Source organism: Rutidosis leptorrhynchoides, chromosome 2, assembly GCF_046630445.1.
Source record: "Rutidosis leptorrhynchoides isolate AG116_Rl617_1_P2 chromosome 2, CSIRO_AGI_Rlap_v1, whole genome shotgun sequence".
Classification (NCBI taxonomy): domain Eukaryota; kingdom Viridiplantae; phylum Streptophyta; class Magnoliopsida; order Asterales; family Asteraceae; genus Rutidosis; species Rutidosis leptorrhynchoides.
In genome coordinates this window covers 175,674,985-175,685,969 of record NC_092334.1, presented here as the reverse complement: position 1 = coordinate 175,685,969, position 10,985 = coordinate 175,674,985, and the positions used below count along the sequence as shown (strand labels likewise).

Here is a 10,985-nt window from a genome sequence, read left to right as displayed (position 1 = left end):
TTTCATATAGGACTCGTCTTAATCCGAGTTACGGTTTAGGATTTATGGCCCTCCGATCGTCACTATGTCCTTTAACGTTGTGCAGAAATTTCTGACCTACTCGCACTTAGACCTTCGCCACGGTCAAACGAAGACGAGTTTGCTTCTGTAAATTTTACCACAACTAAAGGACTCATATACGGAGCCATGGCCACTGGTCTCACCTTAATTCAGTAAGGGTATAAGCCGTGGTGACTGACTGAAGTCAGCTTTTGTTTTAAACTACTTTCATTAACGAAACCTACTTTACACCTTTTGTTAAATGATGAATGATGATGACCCTTAAGACCTTATTTAAATACTTTTAAACCTTTCCGATGATTTACTGACTTAGTACTATTTGACTTAGGTTGAGGACTTTCGGACCGTTTACTTGCACACCTTTTCCGAACCGACTTTACGACTACATTATCATTGTGAGTTATAGCATTCCCTTTTTACTTTAAATTATTTTGGGAACTGAGAATACATGCGAATTTTATGTTTTACATACTAGGCACGAGTACTTAAACTTTATATATGTGTGGGTTATATAACGGCAGAAACATTCCCTTTAGCTCGGTAACGTTTAATCATTGGTTTATGAACCGGTGAACGCGAATCTTAGATATGGATCCATAAGGTTTGACATCCCCACTCGGGCTAGTCGCGCTAGCATTTAACGAGTGTTTAATACTTCGTAGACATACGCACTTGCCAAGTGTACTTTCAGGGGGTATAAACGTTAAGTTAGTTACCGAGTGCCCACGGTTGAGCATATACTTAAACATACCGATTTGGATTACTATTTTGGAACGCTCGATGTAGCACTGAAATCTCGTGGCCTACTTACATTACTGTTATACTTAAACTATAGCTCACCAACATTCGTGTTGACATTTTTAAGCATGTTTTTCTCAGGTGCTTAAGGTTTGCTTGCTTCCGCTGTACTAGTCATGCTTTGTAGACACCCGCTGCGCTTAGAGATGTCACCGCATGAAACGTTATTTTGCATTCAAACATGATACTTTTGAAACGATATATTTGTAACGACCTATGGGTCACATACTATTACTTATGTTTGCTATCCGTAGAAGCATACTTGGGTTGTAAAACATTTGACGTTAGTTATGATATCACCTTTTGATATGAATGCAAACTCTTTTTGAAATCGCATATAGTACTTAACCTTGTAATGATCCTGTTGTTGATGGTCCATACATGATGATTTAGTACGGGGCGTCACAATTCGAAAACTCCGTACTTACGAATTCTGGACCGTTGCTCGCTTTACTAGAGGTCGAGAGGATAATAAAAAGGCAATGAGATCCAAAATATAAGAGAAAATACAAAGCCCAATAACAACACAGAGGTTACAAACCATGGATATTAATATGAACAGCAACATAAGGACACGGTAGAATTAAGAATAGTATCACCCCAAGGTAATAATAGTAGTAAACAGATTTTTCTGGTGAAAGATTGAAAAGAGGGATGACAGAAATGATAATTAAAAAAATATCAAGGATTAGAAATGGATTAAGCATTTTCATAATCTTTTGGATGTGTGAACTAAGAAAGAAAGTATAGGAATGGTGAGAATAATAGAACGGAAAAAGTTTAATTTATAATGAAAATATCAGACAGAGTAATCGAGGCAGATCACCATATTTATTTATAGAGATCTTAATTTCCTTATTCGTCGAAGAATCAAATCTTTTAGATTTCGAAGATTTTCTTTATATCCCTTGAATTCCGGAATTCAACCAAGACAACGTCAAAAGTAAAAATAAAACTTCATTTATTCATTTCACTCTTTTGTGATAGCTTCATTCGTGCTCTTCGAATAATCGAATTATTTTATCTGTATTATTCAATAATGATAAAACTCTATTTATCAGCTCATATTTGTCAGGAAAACATATTTATTGTTAGCCATGACGACCTCACACAAATTTCGGGACGAAATTTCTTTAACGGGTAGGTACTGTGATGACCCGAGAATTTCTGACCAAATTTAAACTTAATCTTTATATGATTTCGATACGATAAGCAAAGTATGTAATGTTGAGTCTAGAAAACATTGGAACGATATTCATATATTCAATTAACCTTCGACTGCTCTCGACGATTCACGAACAATTAATTGTAAATAGATATGTGTGTATGTATATATAAATAATAATTCGAAATATAATTTGAAGTATTATATGTTGTTGTTATTAAGAATTAATAAAATAAAAATAGGTTATTATAATAATTATTATTTAAAATATATCTATATATATAAATAAAGTATGTTGAAAATAAATATTTAATGATTGTAATACTCGTTTTATGTCCCGATTGATATTAAGCAAGTTTAATTCAAACTTATATGATTTTAAAATAAACGGTGATCCGAAAATGAGTTATATAAGTTATAGTCTTATTAAAAGAATATTTAGAATTTAATTATTTAATTTTAACACTTTTTATATTTTACTCATAAATGAGAGGGACAGTTGATGTACTTTTTATTTATTAAATTAATGACTAAATTTTATACCATAATGACCTAAATAAATAAAGACATTTAATTTAAAAGTTTGGGATTTTTCTAAGACCTTTTATCCGCCACTGATTTATCAACGAAGTACGATTTAGCAGTCCCGTGAATACCGTCGGTATTAAAATCCAAAAGAGTGTAACTAAATTCTAAATTACACGTTTACCTTCACCCACTTGAATCATGAAATTATATTATATTATAATTTATAGTACATCGAATACTGTTATTGATTATACTTTACTATTATTGATTGAGGATATTATGAGCACTACATAATAATATATTAATTGCTATATATATATATATATATAACATATACATATAGATGGCAGAGGAAGATATTCAAAACACCACCTCACCTTTGAACCTTAACCGCCATCGCCTGCTCCACCTTGATACCCCATCTCCATCGCTACCTTTCACCAGACAACCACCACCATATTTAATCACCATAATTCCACCATGAACCACCATCCTCGATCTCTCTCACTCTACTCTCTCTCCTATTGTAACCAAGAACCAACCCTTTACTTCTTCCTGTTCGAAGTCATCAAACCACAAGAACCACCATAAGATCACCATGTAACCACCACCATCATCGTGATTAGTTGCCGTTTGTACTCGCTTGCTTCTGTTTTTGTTTCCCTTGAAATTCGTTACTAAGTACTACTGCTACTAGTTATTATGTATTATATATATTACAACATCGAAGAAGGATGAAGATGGTAGAAGAATATGAAGGTTACATAAAAATAGTGATAATGTTTAAGAAGACGATGATTAGTGATTTGATGGTGGAAGGAACACGTGATAATGATGATACATAATATTGCCGGGTTTATTTTATGTCCTATTTTTACTATTATTTTCGTTGGAAATGATAATGATTGTGATACATGAAGTCTTGAATTCGATGTGATAACGTCGAGTATATTGATAAGTTTATGATATCGTGATGATGGAGATAACGATATGATGATGATGATGATGATGATGCTTGATGAGGATGATGATGAGATGATTAAATGATGATGATAAATGGTGTCGATGATGATAGATGATGATACATGATGAAGTTGCAGCGAATAGGATGATGATCGTGATATTGAAGATAATGATGAAAGATGCAGAAGAAAAATGAAACAGAAGTTAAGTGGGTTTTAAGTTAAGAAGAAAAAGAAAACTGAATAAAAGGGGTTAAAAGAATCTAGGTATGAAATATTTCGAAAAGAATCATATAGATCAGTGGTTTGGGCGTTTGGTCAGAGAACAAGAGGTCCTGAGTTCGAACCCAGGAACCTGCAAGTCTTTTTTTTAATTATTAAAAGCTGCTTTAAGAGGTGACAGTCTGTTGGGCCAAAATTTGGGCCGTGGAGTTAAATATTCTGCTGGGCTTCTGTCTCCCAATTGGGCCGTAACATAGTAGGACTATAGACATGATTGTTTATATGAATCGAGCTATATAGTTCAGTTGCTGGCGTAAATCAGAAAACAAAACTCGATTGGAGATGTGGCATAGAGTGTTGGTGTGGAGTGAGAGGTCGCGGGTTCGAGCCTGGGCATAGACACTTTTGTTTTTGGAGGTTTTTCATTTAAGGTAGTAGTAGTATTATTATTATTATTATTATTATTATTATTATTATTATTATTATTATTATTATTATTATTATTATTATTATTATTATTATTAATAATAATATCACCATTAAAATTATCATTTTTTTTAACAAAAGTACCCTTATTAAAATTATCATTTTCATTATTGTTATAAGTATTAACAAGCTACTTATCATTATAATTATTATTATTAATAAAATTATTATTATTAGTATCATTATCATTATTATTAGAACTATCATTATTATTATCATTAACATGATTTTATATGATTTTATTGATATTATTTTTATTATCATTATTATTATCAATAATATTATCATTATTACAGTATTATTATTAGTACAAACAAAGTGACTATTAATATTATCATCAAAATTATTATTTTCATTATCACTATTAAGATTACTATTATTAATATACTAAATAAATATTATATATATAAGAAAAATATATTTATATAACTATATTGATATTTGTATAATAAATACTAATTATTTTAAGTTACAAAAATAACAATTAATAATAATAAACAAATTGTTCGGTTATGAGTATATGTGTTAATATATATATATAATATAGGATCGTGAATTCGAGACCAACCCTACACTTGATAAATGACGTCATATGTATTTTTACTACAAAATACAGTATGGTGAGTTTCATTTGCTCCCTTTTTAAATGCTTTTGCAATATATATTTTTGGGACTGAGAATACATGCGCTGCTTTTATAAATGTTTTACGAAATAGACACAAGTAATCGAAACTACATTCTATGGTTGGATTATCGAATCGAATATGCCCTTTTTTAGCTTGGTAGCCTAAGAATTATGGAAATGGCCCCTAATTGACGCGAATCCTAAAGATAGATCTATGGACCTTGACACGTCCCATTCGGATTACAAATGCTTTAGTACTTCGATTATCATGTCCGATGAGAGTCCCGAAATGATGGGGATATTCGATATGCATCATGTTAGTTCGGTTATCAAGCGTTCACCATATGAATGATTTTTATCTCTATGCCGTGCGAAATGCCTGATATGAGATTATGTTTATGAGAAATGAAAATGAAAATCTTGTGGTCTATTAAATTATGGAAATGATTGTTTACGATATACTTATGAACTCACCAACCTTTTGGTTGACACTTTAAAGTATGTTTATTCTCAGGTATGAAAGAAGTCTTTCGCTATGCAATTGCTCATTTTAAAGATATTACTTGGAGTCATTCATGACATATTTCAAAAGACGTTGCATTCGAGTCGTTGAGTTCATCAAGATTATTATTAAGTCAATTATAGTTAGATATATTATAAAATGGTATGCATGCCGTCAACTTTCGATGTAATGAAAGATTGTCTTTTCAAAAACGAATACAATGTTTTTAAAATGTACCATATAGTGGTCAAGTACCTCGCGATGTAATCAACTGTTGTGACTCATTTATAATCGATATGGACTTCGTCCGGATGGATTAGGACGGGTCCTTTCAGTAGGCTAATAAAATCCAGCGTCGTAGACTTTTCTTACTGTAAGTTGAGGCCCATAATGCCCTCCTGTTGGTCCTGTGTGACAATGGTTTAAGATTTGACTAGCTTCATCTCCGAATACGCATCCACGTATTATTCCATTGGGATAACTTTTAAACAAATGTGGATCTTCCCAAAAATAGTGTTTTATATCACTAAAGAATTTATTTCGTTTTTGGTACGACAACCCTTTTTCAAGGAATCCACATACTAAGTAGTTTGCATAGTCTGCAAACCATGGAATTTCATTATAATCTATTTTCAATAAATATTCATTCGGAAAGTTATCTTGTATAGCTGATTCATTTAGAACTTCTAATTCGGGATTTTCAAGGCGAGAAAGATGATCAGCGGCGAGATTTTCTGCTCCCTTTTTGTCTCGGATTTCAATATCGAATTCTTGTAAGAGTAAGATCCAACGGATTAATCGTGGTTTGGCATCTTGTTTCGAAAATAGGTATCTAAGAGCAGAATGGTCGGTATAGACCACCGTTTTTGCTAGAACGAGATATGAACGAAATTTGTCAAAAGCAAAGACAATAGCAAGGAGTTCTTTTTCAGTAGTTGTGTAATTCATTTGTGCTCCTTGTAACGTCTTACTAGCATAATAAATAGGTTGAAATCGTTTTTCAATCCTTTGTCCTAAAACGGCTCCCATTGCAAAATCACTTGCATCGCACATGAGTTCAAATGGTAGATTTCAATTTGGAGTTATCATGATCGGCGCATTAGTGTGTTTTTCTTTAAGAATATTAAAAGATTTGATGCATTCATCCGAAAAGATGAATGGAGCATCCTTTTCTAGGAGTTTATTCATAGGAGTGGTAAATTTAGAAAAGTCTTTTATGAAACGTCGTTAAAAACTGGCATGCCCTAGAAAACTCCTAACTCCTCTAACATTGGTGGAATGTGGAAGTTTAGCAATTACATCTACTTCAGCTTTATCCACTTCAATTCCTTCCTTTGAAATTTTATGACCAAGAACGATGCCTTCTTTAACCATGAAATGGCATTTCTCCCAATTAAGTACTAGATTTGATTGCTCGCATCTAATAAGCATTCGTTCAAGATTAACTAGACATGTTTCAAAAGTATCACCGAAGATTGAAAAGTCATCCATGAAAACTTCCATGCATTCTTCTATCATGTCGTGAAAAATCGCCATCATGCACCTTTGAAAGGTTGCAGGGGCATTACAAAGTCAAAATGGCATGCGTTTGTAAGCAAAAGTACCATAAGGGCACGTGAATGTGGTTTTCTCTTGATCCTCGGGTGCGATTGGAATTTGAAAGTATCCGGAGAAACCATCAAGAAAACAATAGTAACTGTTCCCAGCTAACCTTTCCAACATTTGATCAATGAAAGGTAAGGGAAAGTGATCTTTTCTGGTGGCGTCATTTAATTTTCTATAATCAATAAAAACACGCCATCCTGTTACTATCCTAGTAGGAATAAGCTCATCTTTTTCATTTGTGATGACAGTCATGCCACCCTTCTTAGGTACACATTGAACTGGGCTTACCCATGGACTATCAGAGATTGGATAAATTAAACCTGCATCAAGCAGTTTAATAATTTCTTTCTTAACAACATCTTGTATATTAGGATTTAGTCTTCGTTGGCGTTGCACATATGTTTTATGACCTTCTTCCATAAGGATTTTGTGTGTGCAATACGAAGGACTTATGCCTTTAATGTCATGAATCTTCCATGCAATAGCTGGTTTATGAGCTTTTAGCACAGAAATGAGTTGAGATTTTTCATTTTCCGTAAGAGAAGACGATATTATTATAGGTAATTCAAATTCACCATGTAAATAAGCGTATTCCAAATGGTTTGGAAGTGGCTTTAACTCTAATATCGGTGGTTCTTCTATCGATGATTTGTATCGATATCTGTCTTCCTCTTTTAACATTTAAAGTTCTTCAGTTGTTGGTTCGTATTCATTAGCCATGAGTACGGCTAACATTTTAGCTTCATCAATTGGTTCAGTTTCTTCTCCTAAAGAACATTCTCATGTTCCTTGTAATTCTGGAAATTCTCCTAACAATTCTGCATGTGAATCTATAGTTTGAATATAATAACATGTATCATCTGCAGATTGCGGTTGTCGCATGGCTCTATCAACAGAAAAGGTAACACTCTCATCCTCTATACTTAGGGTCAGTTTCTTACCAAACACATCTATTATTGCTTTAGCCGTGTTTAAGAATGGTCTTCCTAATATTAGAGGAACTTGAGAATCTTCTTCCATGTCCAGAATAACAAAATCTACTGAAAATACTAAAGTACCAACTTTAACTAGCATGTTTTCCATTATCCCTCTAGGATATTTTACTGATCGATCTGCTAGTTGTATGCTTATTCGTGTTGATTTCAATTCTCCAAGGTCTAGTTTAGCGTATAATGAATATGGCATTAAATTTATACTAGCACCTAAGTCTGCCAATGCTTCTATTGAACTAAGACTACCCAGAAAACATGGAATTGTAAAACTTCCTGGATCAGAGAGTTTTTCTGGTAGCTTATTCAGCAGCACTGCAGAACAATTAGCATTTATTGTAACAGCCGAGAGGTCTTCCATTTTCTTTCTATTTGTGATTAGATCTTTCAGGAATTTAGCATATCTTGGCATTCCTGAAATCACATCAATGAAAGGAAGATTGACATTTATTTGTTTAAACATATCCAAGAATTTGGATTGCTCGGCTTCAAGTCTTTCTTTTCTCATTTTACTTGGGTAAGGAAGTGGTGGTTGGTATGGTTTAACATAAGGTTTTGCCTTAAATGTGTTATCTTCATTAACCTTTTCAACTACCGGCTCTGTTTCCTTCTCTTGCTCAGGCTGTGGTGCCTGTGTAGTAGGAATAGAGTCATCAGAAATTACAGGTATTTCAGGTGGTTTAAGTGTAATACCCCTTCTTGTGGTAATGGCTTTAGCTGTTTCATTCCGGGGGTTAGCATTTGTATCGCTAGGTAGACTCCCCGGTTTTCTTTCACCTATTAACCTTGCTAGATTACTTACTTCTTATTCCAGATTTTAGATTGAAGCTTGTTGATTTCTAAATGCTTGAGCATTTTGTTCATTGGTTTATTTCTGAGATGTGAAAAACTGCGTTTAAGATTCAACTAGCTTCGACATCATATCTTCTAAATTTGGCTTTTTATCATCGGTTTGTGGTGGTTTATTTGGAAAAATAGGTCTTTGCTGGTTGTAAGTATTATTGGATACTTGTTGATTGCTAGGACCTTCTTGGTTGTTGTATGGAACATTTCGGTTATAAATCTGATTTTGATTGTAGTTCGGTCTTGGCGGTTGATAATTATTCTGATAATTATTTCCAGTCCTTTGGTTCATGTATGAAACATTCTCTCTTTGTTCCATTGTTTGTTCAATACTGAGACAATCTTTTGTCAAATGTGGTCCTCCACACTGTTCACAACTAATGCGTATTGCGTGAATATCTTTAGTCATCTTTTCCATTCGTCTCTCGAAAGCATCTAACTTTGCCAAAATGGAATCTAAGTCATGGCTAGAATCGGCTCTAGCCGCTTTAGATGATCTAACGATGCCTTTTTCTTGATGCCACTCATGTGAGTGGGAGGCTGTGTTATCAATAATTTTGTAAGCTTCAGTTGCGGTTTTTTTCATAATGGAACCACCAGCTGCTATGTCGATGTCTTTGCGTGTAGTAATGTCACATCCTTGGTAGAATATTTGTACTATTTGATAAGTGTCTAAACCATGTTGAGGACATCCTCTCAACAACTTTCCGAATCTTGTCCACGCCTCATATAAAGTTTCATTTGGCTTTTGTGTGAAAGTAACAATTTCTCCTTGAAGTCTCACGGTTTTAGATGCCGAAAAGAATCTTTTAAGAAATTTCTCAACTAAAACATCCCATGTATCAATCGCCCCTTCAGGTAACGATTCTAACCAATCTTTGGCTTCTCCCTTTAAAGTCCAGGGAAATAACATTAGATAGATCTGTTCATCCTCAAATTCTCTGATTTTGAATAGAGTACAGATCCTATTAAAGGTACGAAGATGCTCGTTTGGATCTTCCTTCGGCGCACCACTAAATTGGCATTGATTTGTTACCATGTGTAGGATTTGTCATTTGATTTCATAATCTGGCGCATTAATGTCTGGTTGAGTAATGGCATGACCTTGGCCAGTGCGTGTAGCCCTCATTCGATCTTCCATACTTAGAGGTTCCAGATTTTCCATGATTGAGTTTGTTTAATCTGAATCACTAGATGATTCTGATTTAATGGTTTCTTCCTCGACAATCTCTGGATGTATGATTTGTGGTTCAGGAGGAATGATTAGTGGTTCAGGATCTCTGAATTGTCCTTGAATATCCGTCGGGTTCTCAATTGTGAGGTCGGGTTCAAAAAAAGGATTATCGGAAATTTGAATTGGAGTACTTGGTCGACTGGATGACGATTCTAAAGAAAAATCAACGACGACGATATTGTAGTGACCCGAACTTTTCCATGTTTATATATATTAAATGAAATTGTTATTTACATGACTAAGTGTTTCCAACATGTTAAGCAATCAAACTTGTTAAGACTTGATTAATTTAAATAGGTTTCATATAGACAATTGACCACCCAAGTTGACCGGTGATTCAAGAACGTTAAAACTTGTAAAAACTATATGATGACATATATATGATTATATATATAGTTAACATGATATTATGATAAGTAAGTATCTCATTAGATATTTTAACAATGAGTTATATACATAAAATTGAGTTTATTGAATTAAGAAACTCGAAACGATATATATAACGATTATCGTTATAACAACGTCTTACTAAATACATATGAATCATATTAAGATATTGATACACTATGTTTAATCATGATAAATGATAAGTAAACATGTCATTAAGTGTATTAACAATGAACTACATATGTAAAAACAAGAGTACTAACTTAATGATTTCGAAACGAGACATATATGTAACGATTATCGTTGTAACGACATTTAACTGTATATATATCATACTAAGATATATTAGTATATCATAATATCATGATAATGTAATGATTTAACATCTCTTTAGATATAATAAACAATGGGTTAACAACATTTAACAAGATTGTTAACCTAAAGGTTTCAAAACAACATTTACATGTAACGACTAACGATGACTTAACGACTCAGTTAAAATGTATATACATGTAGTGTTTTAATATGTATTCATACACTTTTGAAAGACTTCAAGACACTTATCAAAATACTTCTACT

The 10,985-nt window shown here is 33.2% G+C and overlaps 1 non-coding gene across 1 annotated transcript; it reads left to right on the top strand.

Annotated features, from left to right (window-relative positions):
- The first annotated feature begins 9,459 nt into the window (after nucleotides 1–9,459).
- On the top strand, nucleotides 9,460–9,566 carry LOC139894822 (small nucleolar RNA R71). Its single transcript, XR_011775303.1, has one exon. It is a non-coding gene; the product is annotated as a small nucleolar RNA R71 (small nucleolar RNA).
- Nucleotides 9,567–10,985: the final 1,419 nt, after the last annotated feature.